Source organism: Euleptes europaea, chromosome 8 (genome assembly GCF_029931775.1).
Source record: "Euleptes europaea isolate rEulEur1 chromosome 8, rEulEur1.hap1, whole genome shotgun sequence".
NCBI lineage: Eukaryota > Metazoa > Chordata > Lepidosauria > Squamata > Sphaerodactylidae > Euleptes > Euleptes europaea.
In genome coordinates this window covers 20,249,537-20,270,022 of record NC_079319.1, presented here as the reverse complement: position 1 = coordinate 20,270,022, position 20,486 = coordinate 20,249,537, and positions in this window count along the sequence as shown.

The following is a 20,486-nucleotide window of genomic DNA, read 5'->3' as shown; positions in this document are numbered from 1 at the left end:
ATGTACTCTGCATTAAGAGTAAGAAAAAAAAAAACAAAGGAAAAGGGCCAGAATCATGAAAAGTTATGCATTTCTATATGAAATAGGCTCTTAGATGTGAACAAGAATTGATGCAGATATGCTTTCGTATCCAAGATAGAGAGTATATAAGCTGTTATCACTCCTCATTGGTTGTTAAGACAAGAGACCATATAGATCAAAGACTAACTAAAGCGACTGAACAAGGATATTTGGGCCTATGCTAAGGCAGGCTAACTTGTTTCCCATGCTTTTGTAAGGAAACTTAATGGTGCTTTGCAGGCTCAGAAACATTGGAATAGGCAATAACTGGTGTACAAAGAAGAGAAGAAGACCCTGCAAAGAACAGCAAGCGGGCACTTAGATAGGATAGGGAGGTCAGCATAGGGTTGCCAGGTGGGTGCTTTCAGTGGGCAATTGCCCGCCAGTCCACCAGGCTTCTTCGGAGCTGGTTTTTGAGGGGGTTGAGTGATAAAGCTGCCCCAGCCCTACTCCCAAAAGCCTCCCGCTGATGGAGAGGAGGACCTTGCAACCCTAGGTCAGCACCTTCTCTCCTTTTAAGTGTCATTCCTTGTCTGTCTCCAGATTGCTGCTCTTAGGGCAATATCCTCCTTCTTTTTGGAAGTTCTACACTGGGTCTCTCTTTCCCAGCTAGTGATATAGTTTGGACACTATCTCTGTCTCTCCCCTTCACTATCAAGTGTGTTTGTTCCTGAACAAAGCTTCATCTACACTTTAATCAGGTTATGCACCTTTGCTTTGTTAATTACTCAGCCAACAAGAAAACCATTTGTTCTATGGTGAGATGGTCTTCCATAGAAGCTGGTGAGAAAGGAAGACCTTAACACACATGAAGCTGCCTTAATATGTTAAGGCCAGTATTGTCTACTCTGACTGACAGCAGCTGTCCAAGATCTCAGGAAGAGGTTTTTCACAACACTCACTGCCTTATTTTTTTTAATGGAGATAGTGGGGATTGAACCTTTATGTATCTAGGGCACCTCTGGAACTGGCTTTGTGTTTGGAGAAGAGGAAAAAGTGGTCCCATCTTTACAGGGATTTATTTATTTGAATTATAGCTTACCTTTCTCATTGACTCTCTAGGTAGATTACAAAATATGAAAAACAAATTTAACCAAATAGCGTAGATCTCTAATAAATAGGGTTGTCCGGTAACCCGCAGGAGATGGGGAAGATGAGGACTTCTGTTTTGTGGAGGGCAATTGGTGCACCCTGCATAATGATGTCACTTCCAGTATGATTAACGAGCTGGAACAAAGACGCGTACAGCTGGGTCAGGGGCGGGTCGCTTTGCATAGCCTGGGGAGCGATCCTCCATTACTGCTATCTCTATGTTTTCTGATGGGCCATCAATCATGCAGATGATGCGGGGAGAGGGGGGGATTGGTGACAATTACATGCTTGACAATTCCCTGCGAGATGGCTTCTGCTGGAACAGGCGCACAGGAAAATGGATTCCCTCTTGTTCACAGGAGGGGTTGACCTGGCCGTGGTTCCTTGGCTGCCTGTTTCGCGGGATGGGATAGGAGCCCTTTCAGAGGCGGTTCGGGCTGGACATGTCTAGAAAGGTGGTGTCATGCATCTGTTGGGGTTGCCATGACCAGTCCGGGAGATTGGCAGCCCGTTTACTTACAGGATGATGAAGGAGCCACACTGATACCATGGGACAAATAGATATATTTGTGCAATTATTTCCCCTGGTCCCCAGTGGTCTTATAAAATGGTAACATTAACAGTGATGAACCAATGCTGGATTTGCACCTGACTTCAATGAGACTATTCTTCATTTTAACTCTGTGCCAGGGGAGTTAGGATGCAATGCTACCAAAAGGGTATGATTTCTTCTTGCTGACCTTTGTATTCCCTTGACTATGTGATGGACTTTTGCTAGAATGTGGCCTTCTGTAATGCTGTGATTAATACATTCATTTTTAGTGCTGGCACGTCGTTTCCTTCCCCATGTTAGAAGCCTACAAGCAAGATTGCTGAGAGCCTTTCTAGGAAAAAGGGATGTTTGAAATGTGCGAAAACAGGGATGTTGCTCTTTATAGCACAGTTGTGCATCATCAGTCTTCATTCTGATCCTGGATTATTTCATGCTGAGCTCAACTGGTTGGATCTCTCGTAAATACCCCAAAAGTTGTGCTGAGGATCTCAGGACATGCATGGATAAAAGTGTGAGGAATCAGGGAAGGGGGTTGTAGTACTGAGAGGAATTTGATGACACTGAGTGAAAAACCTGGCAGGATCCAACCTAACCACTTCAGCAGCTGCAGATGGTAAACAGGTTTCAGAAAATTTAAATATTAGGGAATGCTGGCTTGGCTCTGCTCTAGACTTTTTTCCCTGAAGGATTCTCCAAGAGTGAAAGAGTCTTAACTTCTGCTGAAGACATCGATGTGCAGGGCAGACCTATTGTGAGGCCTCTGGGAGCTGCCACAACTTGGGTAGTGATCACACAGAGATTTCCCCCAGAGAAAGCCAAAAACCAATATCATACAGAATACAGAAAATCCTATTGGCATTCTTGCTTCTGCTTATAAATAACATAATTTAGATAAAGCTAGACTACATTAGGCTTGGAGATAAATTCAAAGCTTTCACAACCTGATATCTTTTTGGTGAAGACATCAAAAAATCACATGGAAATATGGCTTTTCTTTGTCAGGCCTTTGATTAAAAAAAAAAGCTTCTGACAAATGCAGAACTGTGCAAAGAGCCATGATTTAATAAAGAAAGATACCATTATACACAATTGACATTTGTTAGGCAGCTATCTGCTCTTTTAGTTATATCAGTGTATTCCTACATGAGCTATACCTTCAATTGTAAGACTGGACTATTTTGCGCCATTAGCAGTTACTACCTTGGGTCAAATAAGGAATTGAACTAGAGCCCTTCAATTCACAAGTCAAAGGAATGCTATTTAATAATTCCATAGGTCCCTACACAAAAGGATAAATGGAGACAAAGCTGACATTCAAAATAGCAATATCCAGAAACCAATGAGAGGAATGTTTTAATCTTCCAGGATATACTGTTGTTGATCTAAGGGTTACTGTGCTCTCACAAAAGAACATCAAAGGGAGAATCCAACAGTGCTGAATTAGAATTCATTATGAGATATTATCTCTCCAAGGTTTAAATAAGGACATGGGTTTTCTCAGTCACCAAAGTCAAGGAGAAAGTTTGTTCCCTTGAGAGAACTTGGAGAAGCTGACAGAGGCAGAGATGGTGGTTGATGAGGCCTTCAGGAATGTGCTAGTGACATCCCAATCCTAGAGTGATGGCTCCTCGCCAGTCATGGATAATGAAGGCCTTGTGGAAGGAGGGCATCGCTCTGAGGAAAGAAGACATGATCACTGAGAAGGGACTCCTTCCTTGGTGGATGAGCAGATATCTTCTCACACTGAAGATATGACTCCGAGTGGAGGGGGGGTCGTCATAGTGGGAGATTTGATCATTAGACATGTAGACAGCTCTGTTTGTGAAAGGCATGTGGACTGCCTACCTGATTTGAAGGCTGTGAACATCACCCATCATCTAGAGAACTTTGTAGATGATGCTGGTAGGAGTCAGTGGTCATGGTGGATGTTGGAACCAATGATGTGGGAAGTGTAGTTGTGAGGTCCTGGAAGCCAAATTTAGGCTGCTAGGTAGGAGACTAAAAGCCAGGACCTCCAAGGTAGCTTTCTCTGAAATGCTCCCTGTTCCTCTGACAGGTCCAGCTAGTCAGGCCCACTTGGCGAGTCTCAATATGTGGATGAGACAACGGTGTCGAGCAGAAGGCTTTAGATTTATTAGGCACTGGAGGACTTTTGAGGACAAGCTGAGCTTGTACAAAAGGGATGGGCTCCACTTGAACCAGAACGGAACAACACTGCTGGTGTGTAACAAAAAAAGGGGGGGTGGCAGAGCAGCTTTTAAACTGAGCCCAGGGGGGAAAGCCAACAGGAGTTGAGAAGCATCCAGTTCAGGCATAATCGTCTCAAAAGCATAAAGGGGGAAATGCTTCCAATTGCACAGATTATCAGTGATTGGTGTCTAGAGGAAAATTTCTAAAGAAAAAAAGTCTTATTCCTAGTGGCAGCTTTTCAGTATTTTCCTTAAAACAAAACAATACAGTTCCAACCATTACTATCTTAATTAATCTCCAGGCAACACTAAATATCTGCAGAAATGGACACCACAAGATTGGTGCTAATGACACTCCAGATGACACATGAAATGACAACTGCATTGCAGAAGGGAGTTCTGAAGCATGCAGAAATAGCTGGATGAGCATGTGAGCATGGGTGAGCACATCAGTCCTGGTTTCTCCATCAGCTGGTAAGCCTTCCTATACAGCACATGGCCAATATTATCAGGATGCTTATATAACATAAAAATCATCTGTGGTTCAAGAGACCTTTCTAGTCATGGAACAATAGGCTCCAGTCATTGCCAAAGACATTTTTATAATTGTATTACATTTTTCTATTTTATGAGAACAGGAAGCTGTCCTATACAGAGTTAGGCCATTGGTCTATCTAGTGTGATATAATCAATCTTAAGAACTGCAGCTTTCCAAGGTTTGGTGTAGAGGAAGGTTTTTTCTAATCACTTCTACCTGAGATCCTTTAGTTTCAGGTGGGTAGTTGTGTTGGTCTGCTATAGAAAAGCAAGATGTGAGTCCAGTACAGGTTTGTCAGCTCTGGGTTGGGTAATTCTTTTTTTTTAATTTTTTTTTATTATTATTATTTTCTTCATTTAATACAAGAGAAAAAAAAGGTAATGATTAAAAAATATAATGACTTCCCCCTACTTCTCTCCCATCCAATAATAAATTGTATGTACTTTTGATTACACATTTTAATCCCTAAAATATAGTAATTAATATATGATTATCTTATCTTAACTATAGATAATAATATTGAAACTTGATATAATCACTATACCAAATCTATAATAGAGATTAAAACAAAGAATATCTTTTAAATGATCCCAAAGAAAAATAATTTTCACAATAAATTCTCCACTCCTCCCATTTCCCCCAAAATTGTGCATTATCAGTCTGATTTATCAAAGCTGTAAGTTTCACCATCTCTGTCAATTCTAACATCTTATTTATCCAGTCATTTTTTGTCGGCAGCTTGTCAGTCTTCCATTTAGCTGCATATATCACACGTGCAGCAGTAGTGGCATATATCAAAAAAGTTCGGTGAGTAAAAACAGTGTCTGGAATCATACTTAATAGCATCATTTCCGGTGTTTTAGAAATATTTTGTTGTAAAATCCTCCGTATTTCGTTATATATCATCTCCCAAAACTTCTTAGCCTTTTCACAAGCCCACCAAACATGATAAAAGGAGCCTATGTCTTTATTACATTTGCAACCGTTTGGTGACATTGAAGGAGATGATTTTGCTAGTTTCTTCGGTGTTAGATACCATTTGTACATCATTTTATATACATTTTCCTTTAATATTTGCGAGGATATAAGTTTCAGATCTTTTGTCCATAACCTTTCCCATTTCTGCAACATTATATCATGTCCCAGCATTTGCACCCAACTAATCATAGTGGGTTTTATCCGTTCTTGTTCACATTAGAGTTCCAGCAGTAATTTATACATCTTGGATATAAGATGATCATTTGTATCCAGTAAACGTTTTTGTAAAGTTGATTTAGTTCTAAGAAATCTTGTTTTCAAATCTTGTAAATAAACTGAATGTATTTGATAATACTGGAACCAAGATAATGAGTCTTTAACTTCTTCATAATCTTTAAGTAAACATGTTGTGCCTTCCCATTTCAAAAGATCCTGATAAATTAAAAATTGGGCAGGTCGTAATGGGTGTAGAGTTAACATCTCTTGTGATGAAATCCATAATGGCGTTTTTACTTCTAACAATTGTTTATATCTGGTCCATATCCTGTAAAGAGATGATTTAATCATATGTTGTTGAAACAAACATTTTAACTTTATTATACCACAAATAACCATGACATCCACTTCTATTGTCATACCCTTCTAAATCCAATAAATGAGTATTTCTTAAATCCATCCAGTCTTTCAGCCATACTAAAGCAGCCGCTTCAGCATATAATTTAAAATTCGGAAGTGCAAGTCCACCTCTCTCTTTTGAGTCAATCAAATACTTATATGCAATCCTTGGTTTCTTGCCTTGCCAGATAAAATTCAATAAGTCCTTTTTCCAGGTATCAAAATACTTTACTTGGGATATAATAGGAAGATTCTGAAACAAAAATAATAGTCTTGGTAATATAATCATTTGTGCTGTCGAAATATGTCCTAGTAAAGATAAATCCTTATTAGTCCAGATCATCATATCTCTCTTTATTTCTTCCCATAGTATCAATTTGATAAAGTCCTTGCCGCTTTATCTGATGACTTAACAACAGGGTTTTCATTCAATGGGGGGGGGGGGAGAGAAGAGTGAAGTTCTCAGTTGTTTTCTATCAACCAGGTTAAGCTTTATGCCCGGTAAAATCAAAAGCGTTCTCGTTACTCACATAGACTTCGGAGAGTAAGGTACTTCTTATTTAATAGTTCTTTAAGTGGTGATAGGTAACAGAGGTCCAGGCCAGTTGGCAAAGAAGCGCTCATGGCGATGCTTTCTCCCCTCAATGCCTAGTGAAACAGCATCCACACCTCCTGGGGACTTAAAAAAGCTCCCTCGGAGAGTGCGGGAATCACACCGCTTTCTTTGGGCTGCAGAGGAATTCCTGCATCCCAATCCACCTTTTAGGATTGGGTTGAAGTGTTTAAAACACTCCAAAAAGAGCAAATCTTGGATTCCCTTTGGGAGCTCTCCCAAGGGACGTATGCCGGGACCAGCTCGATTACTAGAAGTCTGGGTTGGGTAATTCTTGAAGAGTTGGGGGTGGATCTTAGAAAGGATGGAGTTTGAAGAGGGGAAGAGCTTCAGTGGGGTATAATGGACTAGGTTGGCAACCCTAGTCCAGTTAGTGTTGCCATCCTCCAGGTGGTGGCTGGAGATTTCTCGTTATTACAAGTTATTACCACCTCCAGGCGGTGGCTGGAGATCTCTCATTATTACAAGTGATAGAGATCGGTTCACCTGGAGAAAATGGCTGCTTTGGCAATTGGTCTCTATGGCATTGAAGTCCCTCCCCTCTCCAAACCCCAACCTCCTCAGGCTCCGCCCCCAAAATCTCTAGGTGTTTCCGAACCTGGAGTTGGCAACTCTAAGTCTAGTAGCATGTTAAAGACCAACAGGATTTTCAAGGTACAAGCTTATATATAAGCTTTGACTCTTGAACTCTTATACCCTAGAAATCTTGTTGGTCTTTAAGGTGCTACTGGACTCGAAACTTGCTCTGAGTGCCTTTAATTGTCTCTATCTAATTATATCTGGGAGCCAAGGCAGCATGGTATAGCCCAATCTCATCAGATCTCTGAAGCTAAGCAGGGTCAGCCCTGGTTACTATTTGGATGGGAGATCACCAAGAAATACTAGGGTTGCTATACAGAGGAAGGAACTGGCAAACCACCTCTGTTAGTCTCTTGTCTTGAAAACCCCATAAGGGGTCACCATAAGTTGGTTGCAACTTGTCAGCGCCTGACACACGCACAATTAAACCTATCTAAATGAAGATGCTAGGGATTCAATCTGGTACCTTCTGTATGGTCAGTATCTGCTGAACCACTGAGTAGGGTTGCCTGATCTGGGTTGGGAATTATCTGGAGATTTGGGGGTGGAGTCTGAGGAGGGCGGGGTTTTGAGAAGGGAGGGATTTCAATGACATAGAGTCCAATTGCCAAAGCAGCCATTTCCTCCAGGTGATCTCTATCACCTGCAGATCAGTTGTAATAGTGGGAGATCTCCAGCCACACCTACAGGTTGGCAACCTTACCACTGAGCCATGGCTACCACAGCCTTTCCAGTTCCCAGCCTGAAAACTATCACCACTGCATATATTCTCTATGGCCAACCATTTGTAAAATGGGCTAAGATTTGTATGATGAAAAGCATATTTGAGAACCTGAATTTTGACATTTAAAATTCAGAGAGCAACATTTTAAATTATTTTTGGTTCCAAGTGAATTTTCAGGGTGGTTGGAAGAGAGGGTGTGTGCATGCTTGTAAGGTCATCTTGTAGTGAAATGACTTGATAGGTATCAGAAAGCTCATTAGGGATTAGGGAGATATTTTATTAAAGGGAACCGATCTCTTTGTATTCTAACATAACTCAAAATGCTGTTTGGTAAAAGCAAGTAGAAGAACCTTCTGGCATCTTAAAGATGAGCAGACCTATTGTAGCATAAGCTTTTGTGGGCTAGAACCCAGTGTGGTTTTTGCTGCGACGGATTAACACCTACATCACTGCTGAAGAAGAAAAGGAATTTCATTTCTTTGGAATCTTCCATTTCTATGGATCGTTCTTAGTTGAAGTTAGAACAGATGGGGCTGGTGGTGGGGAAGGCTACCTAAGAAATGTTTTGGAGCAGCTTGATCAATCTAAAGGGAATAACTGGGCCAAAAAAAATAATGAAACCAATATGTTAAATGATGAGATATTGCCAGATAAACCAAGGGCTGTTGGCACTCATGTAGCTAGGAACTAAATCATAGAACAAGATAAAAGATACTGATGTTCAGTGAGATATATAGGGTTGCCAACTTCCAGGTGGTGGTTGGAGATCTCCTGCTATTACAACTGATCTTCAGGCGAAAGAGATCAATTCACCTGGAGAAAATGGCATGTTGGAAGGTGGACTCTATGGAATTATACCCCACTGAAGTCCCTCCTCTCTCCAAACCCCACCCTTCTCAGGACCCACCCCCAAAATTTCAAGGTATTTCCCAACCTGGAGCTGGCCACCCTAAAGATATAGGATGCATTTACAATGGGCAATTCTGTCAATGCTATTGCTTAAAAAAAAATGCTCAAGAAAATAGTGGTCATTGTGTTGGACTAATATATATATATATATATATATATATATATATATATATATATATATATATATATATATATATATATATATATATATATATATATATACACACACACACACACATACATACTTTATGGGCTGCATTGTCCAGTACTCTGACAATATTTGTTACATCCTAAATCAAACCATGTTAAGTTTGTTACATACAAAGTCACTTAGCTTATGGATGCTGCTGAGAAAATCAGACATATGAATATATGAAACTGCCTAATACTGAATCAGACCCTTGGTCCATCAAAGTCAGTATTGTCTACTGTGATAGGCAACAGCTCTCCAAGGTCTCCAGCAGAAGCCTTTCACGTTCCCTACTACCTTGTGTTTTCTTTAAATTGGAGATAGTGGTGATTGAACTTTGAATGCTAACTATGGGACATTGCATTTAAATAGTTTCAGAAAATCAGAGGATAATAAAGTCCAGGTTTGGGCAGCTTATTTCAGAATGCAAGAGCAATTTGTTTTACCAGAGTTAACAGTGGAATAACAAAAAGTCCTATACTCACAAGCTACCTTCCACTTTTGGGGGAAAGAAACTGATTTCTCTTAAGCCAGAGAGAATGCCAACTTCTCATCAGAATGAACCTAATTGTAATTTAAATCAATCTATTCCAGGAGACCCTGATTCTCTGTGGGTTGATGGGTAAACAGATGGCGTATATAAAAATGCCCTCTGCCATGGTGCCCCCTTACAATCTTCTTGATGTAATTCCTGTGGTGTAAATGCCACCTAGTTTTGAGCAAGAATATATAATGAAGATTCAAAGCACCTTGCTGAGAACTTGACACTATGCCCACCCTATCTTTTTCTTAGGGGAGGGGAAAGAAGAAGGGCATGTGTGAGCTATATGTTTTGCTTCAGATCTGTTTTTTTATTTTATAAATTATGATCTTGCTTTTAAATTGTTCAGTGATACCGTTTAATCTAGGAATCATTAATGCTTCCTGACATTACTTGGAGCCTTTCTTTCCCTCTTCTAGAATTAGATGCTATTTACCTGTGTCTCAAAAATGTCAAGATCATTTTTCTCAAGAGCAGAGATTAGAGCCAGGTTTTTACGTGTTATTTCCAAACACTCTGCACATTCAAGTGCTGTTGGAAAATATTTTAACCATGGGAGCAGCCCCTCATTCTATCTCACTCTGTCATGTCACTTGTTTTCCAACAAAGTGAAGAAGGAATGAAATGCAACTGTGTTGAGTTGTCACAAATAAGGACAGGAAAGGCAGGAGGGGCCATGGCTCAGTGGTAGAGCATCTGCTTGGCATTCAGAAGGTCCCAGGTTCAATCCCCGGCATCTCCAGTTAAAGGAACTAGGCAAGTAGGTGATGTGAAAGACCTCTGCCTGAGACCCTGGAGAGGCGCTGCTGGTACGAGTAGACAATACTGACTTTGATGGACCAAGGGTCTGATTTAGTAGAAGGCAGCTTCATGTGTATATGTGTATGCAAAACCTAAGACAATTTTGGTACGTGATTAAACAGGAAAACATATCTGAGTGGATTGCACCTTTATGGAGGGGTGGGCAGGATCAAACTTTAAGGAAGAGAGGAACTTCAATTTGGGATATACTGTTTTGTGGAGTACAGAACTGCAAACTGGTTGTATACCTGTGAGCCCTACAATTTAATACATGTAAGGAGGTCATGGGGCTCTTTGAGAAAACACATTTTCATTGTAGGGCTTCTCTTATTGGATTTCAGTAATGATGGGTGAAGGAGGGAAGGTAGAATGGTATAGCCTGATCCCATTAGATCTTGTAATCTAAGCAGGGTCAGTACTTGCATGGGAGACCACCAAGGAAAGCACTGCAGAAGGATTAAATTTGGCCTGGTCTGGAGACAAGTGAGGATAGGGTTGCCAACTCCAGGTTGGGAAATTCCTGGAGATTTGGAGGGAATGGAGCCTGAGACATTTGGTCAGGGGACCGATAGAACGTCCCCAGTACTAAATCACCTTTGGGGCCCGGAATTGTCACCCATAAGGATTCTGTGGATGAGTCTGCCCTTTTTATGGTCTCTAGCTTATTAGACACTATGCCTTCCCTGATATACATAGCAACACCCCCTCCAATATGCCCTTCCCTGTCATACATGTGACACTCCATGCAGCACACTGGATAGTTATGAAGGTAGAAAGCCAGCAGGGGTCGGGGGGCCATCCAGTGTGCTGCATGGAGTGTCACAGGTATGAGATTAAGGAAGCATGTAAAGGTAATGATGTAGTAATAGTGGGAGACTTCAACTTCCCTCATATTGATTGGATAAATGTATGCTCCAGTCAAGCCAAAGAGATACAATTTTTAGACATCCTAAATGACCTCGAACAGTTGGTCATAGACCCAACCAGAGGGGAGGTAATCCTGGATTTAATATTCTGTGGTGCTGCCAGTGACTTAGTGGGCGATGTGGATGTAGTTGAGTCAGTTGGCAATAGTGATCACAATGGCATCAAATTTAATTTATATGCAAGTAGGAAAGTGACTGGAAAATCTTACACAATTACCTTTGACTTTAAATGAGGGAACTTCTCTAAAATGAGAAAACTGGCAAAGAGGAAGTTGAAAGGAACAGTTAGAAGGGTTAAATCTCTTGAAAAGGCTTACTCGAGGCCACATTACTAGAGGCTCAGCTAGCTTGTATGCCGCAGGTCAGGAAAGGTAGTAATAAGTCCAAGAGGTCACCACCATGGCTAACGGGTAAGGTGAAGGAAGCAATTAGAGAAAAAAAGTCTTCCTGCAGAGACTGGAAGTTTTGCCCAAACAAGGCGAACAGAAGCAAACACAAACTTGCACAAAGGAAATGCAAGCAGATAATTAGAGATGCAAAAAAAAAGATTTTGAGGGGCATATTGCTAAACACATCAAAACAAACAATAAGAAATTCTTTAAGTATATTAGGAGTAGGAAACCAGCTAGGGAAGCGGTTGGACCATTGGATGACAATGGGAGTAAAGGAACTCTTAGGGAGGATAAAGTTATTGCTGAAAAACTAAATGAATTCTTCTCACCTGTCTTCACTGTTGAAGATACAGGGCAGATTCCTTCTCCTGAACAGAGATTTTGGAGAGGGGAAAATGAGGAACTGAGGCAAATAGTGGTAACAAGGCAGGAAGTCTTAGAACGTCTAGACAAACCGCAAACTAACAAGTCACAGGGACCAGACGGTATTCATCCTAGAGTTCTTCAAGAATGGGAAATTGCTAAACTTCTAACAAAAATATGTAATATGTCCCTTCGATCAGCCTCTGTACCAGAGGACTGGAGAATGGCCAATGTAACACCCATTTATAAAAAAAAGGTTCCGGGGGGACCCAGGAAATTACAGGCCAGTTAGCTTAACGTCTGTTCCGGGTAAATTAGTGGAAAGCATTATTAAAGATAGAATTGTCAAGCATATAGAAGGGCAAGGTCTGCTGGGCAAAACCCAACATGGCTTCTGTAAGGGTAGGTCCTGTCTCAGTAACCTATTAGAGTTTTTTGAAAGCGTCAATAAGCATGTGGACAGGAACGAGCCTGTGGATACTGTGTATTTGTATTTCCAAAAAGCTTTTGACAAAGTCCCCCACCAAAGACTGCTAAGCAAACTTCATAGTCATGGGATAAGAGGACAAGACCTCTTATGGATTGAGTGCTGGCTGAAAAATAGGAAGCAGAGAGTAGGAATCAATGGTCAGTTCTCCCAATGGTGGGATGTGAGCAGTGGGGTGCCTCAGGGATCTGTGTTGGGACCGGTGCTTTTCAATCTGTTCATCAGTGACCTGGAGTTGGGATTAAACAGTGAAGTAGCCAAGTTTGCAGATGACACCAAATTATTTAGGGTGGTTAAAACAAAACCTGACTGTGAAGAACTCCAGAAAGATCTCTGCATACTGGAAGAATGGGCATTAAAATGGCAAATGAGATTCAATGTGAGTGTAAAGAGATGCATATTGGGGCAAAAAATCCCAACTTTACATATACACTGATGGGATCTGTGCTGGCAGCGACAGACCAAGAAAGGGATCTTGGGGTGGTAGTGGATAGCTCAATGAAGATGTCAACCCAGTGCTGTAAAAAAGGCAAATTCCATGCTGGCCATAATTAGACGAGGAATAGAGAATAAAACTGCTGATATCATACTGCCCTTGTACAAATCTATGGTGAGACCGCACTTGGAATACTGTGTACAGTTCTGGTCACCACACCTAAAAAAGGATATTACAGAGCTTGAGAAGGTGCAGAAAAGAGCAACCAAAATGATTAGGGGACTAGAGCAACTGTCCTATGGGGAGCGGTTAAGACACTTAGGGCTGTTTAGCTTGGAAAGAAGGCGGCTGAGGGGAGACATGATAGAGGTCTATAAAATAATGCATGGTTTGGAAAGAGTGGACAGGGAGAAGTTTTCTCCCTCTCCCATAATACTAGAACACAAGGTCATCTGCTAACGCTGGAGGGTGAGAGATTCAAAACAGATAAAAGGAAGTATTTTTTCACACAACATATAGTTAAATTGTGGAACTCCCTGCCCCAGAATGTGGTGATGGCTGCCAGCTTGGAGGGCTTTAAGAGGGGAGTGGACATATTCATGGAGGAGATGGGGATTCATGGCTATTAGTTAGAATGGATATTGACATGCTGCATACCTATTCTCTCTAGTATCAGAGGAGCATGCCTATTATTTTGGGTGCTGTGGAACACAGGCAGGATGGTGCTGCTGCAGTCGTCTTGTTAGTGGCTTCCTAGAGGCACCTGGTTGGCCACTATGTGAACAGACTACTGGACTTGATGGGCCTTGTTCTGATCCAGCAGGGCCTTTCTTATGTTCTTAGAAAGTGAGCACAGCATTCCAGACAGTGGGAGCCCAAGTTCCAGCAGTATCTCTGGTCTCCACTGTTATCCTGTGAGCAAGGAGATAACACTTTGTTTATAGGGTGGCCAACCTCCAGGTACTAGCTGGAGGTCTCCTGCTATTATAATTGATCTCCAGCCAATAGGGATCCGTTCCCCTGGAGAAAATGGCTGCTTTTGCAATTGGACTCTATGGCATTGAAGCCCGTCCCCTCTCCAAACCCCTCCCTCCTCAGGCTCCTCCCAAAAAACCTCCCGCCAGGGCCTAAGAGGGACGTGGCAACCCTACTTGTCTAAGATCACCTGGTGAGATTCATGGCCAGAACGACAGAATGGATTTGTCTAAAATCCAAGGCACATAAGGAATACTTGAATGTAATCATATAAAAGCTTTCATAAAGTTCAAAGTCGAGACCCATTTCAGCTGCTTACTGGTGGTGACGCTCTTTTGGACAGATGGGGAAAAAAAGGAAAACGAAAACTGTTGATAAACCGTATATTGGCTTGAAGTGCTTGTTCTCCAGTAGCACTGATAACTGTGCTTGGTGTTCTCTTCCAATAAGATTAAACTCATCCAAGAAGAGAAAAGGTGGTATTATGTATAATTAGATCATTAATACCTGCTTCTGTAGGGAGCAATGCATTATGAAAGGATCTGTGCAAAGCCTTCAAACTAATCAGCGCCTGAATAAGCTTGAGACCTTGCATTAGCACCCATATTTTCAAAAGAGCAGGATAGTCACCGAGTTTCTGTTGCAGGGGATTTATTAGCTTTGTGCTTTCCTAGCTATGTGTTCCTTTACTATGTCATTTCCCTTTTCATTTTTGATGCGGTTTTGATCCCAAATAAATGAAACAAATCATTGGGCCATTCCTCCATTCTGACTTTTTTAAGCTTATTCATAAAAATGGATAGTCAGCAATAAATATATACATAGACTAAAAACAAAGAGTCACATAATAACATAAAGTCACATAAAATGCTTTACAACCCAGCAACCGTAGCCCTTTCTCACTTAACCAAAACTTTGTCTTATTGTAAGATGGACATTTCCATTCTTTGAATCGTTCTTGTCCATAACAGATCTACACTATTAATATCATCAATTTTTTGGTAAGCGGTTAACTTCACTAAAATATACACCTCTTTTTTTTTTGAAATCCAATCCTGTATCTTAGGGGAGGTTTTTTGGTTCTACTGCCTAGCAAAGACCATTCTAGCTGCAGTTAACCTATGTAGCGCTACTATCCATTGGTCTTTTGGAATATCAGGAAGATAGTTCAATAATAAGGTTTCTGGCTTAAATGGAATTTGTTTCCTCAACCCAATTGACATAATTTTTACAACCTGTTTCCAAAAATTTGATACCCTTATGCAATTCCACCACATATGAAAAAAATCTGCATTGTCCTCATTACAGAACCAACATCTGCTGGTTCTTGCCGTATAGATCTTTGCTACCCTTGCAGGTGGTAGATGCCATCTATAAATCATTTTCATCAAATTTTCTTTGAATACGAGGCTAACTGTAAAGTGTGTACCGTGATTAAAGATGAAATCCCATTTTGAATCATCCAACTTAATACCTATATTTTTATGCCACCTATTACGAAAATTTAAATTTAAACATGACTTCCAACAAAATCTGGTATATACTGGAGATTGAGATTTTACCATCCAATATCAACAATTTTTCAAATTCTGGTAAGGTTCTTATACTCGAGTTACCATTCCTTAGCAATACCCCCAAGTATCCACTTACCTGCAGGTACTTCCTCCATTCTGATTTTTATCTCTATAAATCTAATCAAAGAGAATTCTTACTTTGTTTAAAAATATTTTAGTGTGCAAGTCCAAAAATACACAAAAGCCCCATCATGTGACCTGTGCACATACTTGCATTTTTTTTTTTTAATTAGGACTGAGACTACACAAGGCAGAATCAAATCGAATATCCTATTTTCACTCTGGGTTTGCAATGATCCCCAACATGGTGTCTATTGATGTGTTCCCTGGAAAACCCTCATGGCACACTGATGTCGAGGTTGTTGTGTGTTTGGAATCTTCCCTATCAATTCTCCCATAGATTTTAATGTTAAACATTAGTGCTTTGATTGCCTCAAAAGGAGGACTCCTTTGTTCTATCTATCTGAAATTTGGCAGTGTGCCTGTCATAGGGGAGTACTGCGATTCCCATGAGTTTTCTCCCATTTCAATGGAAAACCATGAAGGTACAGACCCCAGAAAAGGGTGTGTGTGCCTTCCACTGAAACCAATGGGAAATAAAAACAACATAAGATCACAAAAAATGAAACAATAATTTAATAAGCAATAACAAACCACATCGTGCAAAACAACCCAATAACAAAACAGTCCCTTTAGGATTTAATTTTTTTTAAAGGAAAGAAATGTAACACAAACACATGGACAATGGATATCTAATCAAGCAAACAGTGAACTTGCAGCCAGGACTGCCGTTCTTAGAAATAAAAAGTATACCTGTGACCACTGAGGTTCCTGCTAGTTTACTGAGGTTCCTGCTAATTCAGTTCAATTAATGACTAATTTCCTATGTTCTCTTGCGTACCACACACACTATTGTATAGAGAAATGTAGCAAATGGGAGCTGCTCCTGTGGTCCTGGACTACCTCTTTTCATCCAGAAAAGAGAGTAGAAAAATAAAAATGTCTTGTACCCAATTAAATTATCCCCCTTCCATTGCAATTATAATTATGTATAGTGGAGTGCAAAAACACACCACAGAACTCATTTGGGTCTCTGCCCATGACCTGCAGAATCAGTGGAAGCTTTGTCCATTTGTTCAGTAGAAAATAGCCCGGCCAAGAACTGAGCACACAATGGGAATTAAGAAAGATGGAGGATTTATTAAAATCCTAACTACAGAAGTAATCCAATTCTGAATTAATTGACTGGCCATGGTTCTTAGGCACACCAATACACCTTCTATATTAAGCAGAAGAGCAACTTTTAATCAGCGTATAGAGGTAATGCATTGACTTGCTCTTTAATAGTTTTAATTCCAGTGTGACACATTCTTCAGCCGTCACTCAGGCAAGCTGCTGTACCATTTATTTTTAATCCCAATGAGCATTTAGTCAGAATAGCCCCCTTTTCCTCAATCAATTTGGTTTTCCACGGGCTCCTGTATTAATATGAGGCTAAAGGGTCAAAGGCTTCAAATATGGATTGATCCTTTTAACTGATTGCCTCCACTGAAGTGAGAAAAAGAGGAAGAGATTAGTTGTGTAACTGCAGAGCGACGAAGGGTCACTACGACCGCAGCAAACCTAGCTGGATTGGCTTTCCCCCATGTTCCGCATACGGCCACTGTGTGATATGTCATACAGTTAGAGAGGCAGTAAAACAGTGTAATATGCACAATTCACAGCCCATTCTTGAGGGGATGGGGTGGATTCACAGCAGCCGGGAGCAGCCTCCTCAGAGGTTTTGCAGCCCCAGCAGAGAATAAAAAAGGCAAAAATGGGGGAAATGCCCCCATAGAGAACAGCGGGACTGCGACACCAAAATATAAATATTTCATTTATTCCTCGCCCTTCTCCCAAACAGGATGCAAGGCGGCTTGCAACGTTATCTTTCTGCCCCTTTTAGCCTCACAACAATCTTGTAAGGTAGGTTAGGCTAGGAGCATGTGACTGGCCCAAGTTCACCCAGTTAGCTTCCATGACATGAGTGGGGATTCAAACTGCCAGAGCTTAGTCCAACAGTCTAACTCAGGGGTGTCAAACGTAAGGCCCGGGGGCTAGATTCAGCTCCTTGAGAGCTCTTATCCAGCCCACAAGCCCACCATTGCAGTCACCTCCTTGTAGGGTTGCCAACCTCCAGGTATTAGCTGGAGATCTCTTGCTATTACAACTGATTTCCAGCCAATAGAGATCAGTTCACCTGGAGAAAAATGGCCGCTTTGTCCACTGGACTCTATGGCACTGAAGTCCCTCCCCTCCCCAAACCCCTCCCTCCTCAGGCTCTGCTACCAGAACCTCCTGCAGATGGCGAAGAGGGACCGGGCAACCCTACTCCCCACTCTTGATCTGGGCTGGCGAGGCATGGCCCAGCCCAACAAAGTGACATTTATGTCATATCCGGCCCTCGCAACAAATGAGTTTGACGCCTCTGCTCTAGCTACTCCATGACACTGGCTCTCCCTACTACCCCTTTGCCTGTAGCATATCTCTGATCAATTGCAAACAGAGTTCAGTGAGGGAAGAACTTGAGGGGGTGGCAAAGGGAAGCCATTATTTTTTAAAATAGGGCTCGCCTCCCTCAAAACGGCTACAAAACAGGGCCTCCCAAAAAAAGCAACCTTGGTATAAAATTGCTGTGCTGAGACTGATGCTCTCACTCTTGCTGGCTGTTAACGGCAGCAGAGCCCTTCCGTGGCCTCGGGGTCTACACTTTAATGTACTTTCAGACATTGATGTATTATGGCAAACACCCATTTCCCATTAAAAGTAAAAAAGGATACTAGCCCTAAGCAAAAGCAAAGAATGTTTTCCAACAAGGGATTAGAGCATCCACGTAAGACAAGCTTTTCATCCCCAAATGTAATTACAGCGTGCCACTGATTTTTCTAATTGGAATCCCCTTCCAAGAGTAGAATCCAAAGAGCCGAGGGCAGATCTTCTCGGAGAGCTTTGGGGCTTCTAAGCTTCTTCCATAGCCCTCACCTGGTCAGAAAAGGAGCTTTCGAAACTCAGGGGTACCTCAAAAACGACCTTTAATAAAGTGGAGGAAGCTGTGTATGGAAGAGGAAAATTTAAATCCCAGCCTAAGCTGCTTTGAAAATTCTCAGGATTCTAGGGAAATAGCCTAAGAAGATCTTGAAGCATTTCATAATGATTAAGGGGCAAATGTTCCTAGAGCTCATGTATTCATGGGTTTAATATGAGAGAGAGAGAGAGAGAGAGAGAGAGAGAGAGAGTATCTGTGTATCACAAAAAACGTACTGTCCTCCTCTCTCTTTCCCAGTTCCCACGGGACCTTTGTCAGTGGGAATTGCATCAGGGTGTATCAGGAAATGTGGGAAGGTACATCACTCAATGTTTACCCATATAGGTGAATGACAACACTTAGCTTTTATGAGGAAAAGTAAAGGAGTACACTGAGATATATGGATCGAGGCTAAGCTTGTCCCTGTACCTCATGACCCATGAAAAAAGAGAGGTCCATAAAAATAACAAATACACTCAATATAACACAACAGTATGCTTACTTATTTTTTCCATTGCATATACAGAATTACATAGTGAGATAGATAGATAGATAGATAGATAGATAGATAGATAGATAGATGATAGATATAAAACACAAAAAAAATTAAACACCAAAAAAGTTGCCAACCTCCAGGTAGTTTTTAAACAATAATGGACAGCACGAAGGCTCACTTAAACAAATCAATTTACTGAAGTAGAATTCATAATGTAATAATGTCTCAGAACAAAAGTGGACAATGTACAACAAGGAAGCAATCCAAGAAAATTAAATTAAATAAGGAACAATTTTTTTTAATTTTTTTATTTTTTTTATTTTTACAACATAAAACAAAACAAATACAATAATAAAGAGAAAATACAAAAGAATATCAATTATATAATCTACTTAATACAATCAAAATTTCAAAATTCATAATATCCTTTTAACCCACCACCCACCAAAAAAGTGACCCCTCACCCGACTTCCGGAGAAGTGTCTAAACAGTTTAAAGACTACACTATTAACAATACAATAAGAAAAGTTAAACTTGTTTCTATAACTCACTAACTAAAATAGTAAAATCCATTTTTGCCAGTTTATCCCAATATGTGACGGCCTTCGCCCATGTTTCTTTAAATTCTTCCATATCTTTTCCATGTAGGAATTCTGTTAATTTGGCCATCCTCATATACATCCACAATTTCTCTCTCCAGTCACTAATTGAAGGTTTATTTACTTGCTTCCAAACTTTGGCTTTTGTAATTCTTGCAGCAGCAAAACTATATTGGCAAATAACCCTATCTTTTTAATCTATTTTTTCTTGAGGAATCCCCAGTAAACAAAATGCAGGATTTCTTTTTACTCTCATATTAATCAAATTATTGGTTTCTCTTATTATTTTTTTATTTTTTTTACATATCCACCATGCACGCATAAAAGTTCCTCATTCCTTTCTGCATTTCCAACATAAACCCAAATCTCCTTTTTTCATTTTACTTATCATAACGGGAGTTATATACCATCTATAAAACATTTTATATAGGTTCTCTCTAATTTTGTTGGTTATTGTAAATTTGAATTCTTTCTTCCATAAGTTTTCCCACGTTTCCAAATCAATATTGTATCCTAACTCTTTCATCCATTTCACCATTACTGGTTTAATTCTTTCTTGTTCTAAATTTACTTCAATTAATAACCTATATATCCTTCCTATCAATCCTTTATTTCCCTTTATTAATATATTTTCTAGTTTGGATTTATTTTTATTAAATCCAACTTGCTTGTCTTTATTGAATATATATTTTAATTTATAATACATAAACCAATCTTTAATATTAAGTTCTTCTCTACTTCTTAAAACCCAATCTCCTTCCTTATAATCTATAATTTCTCTATATACATCCA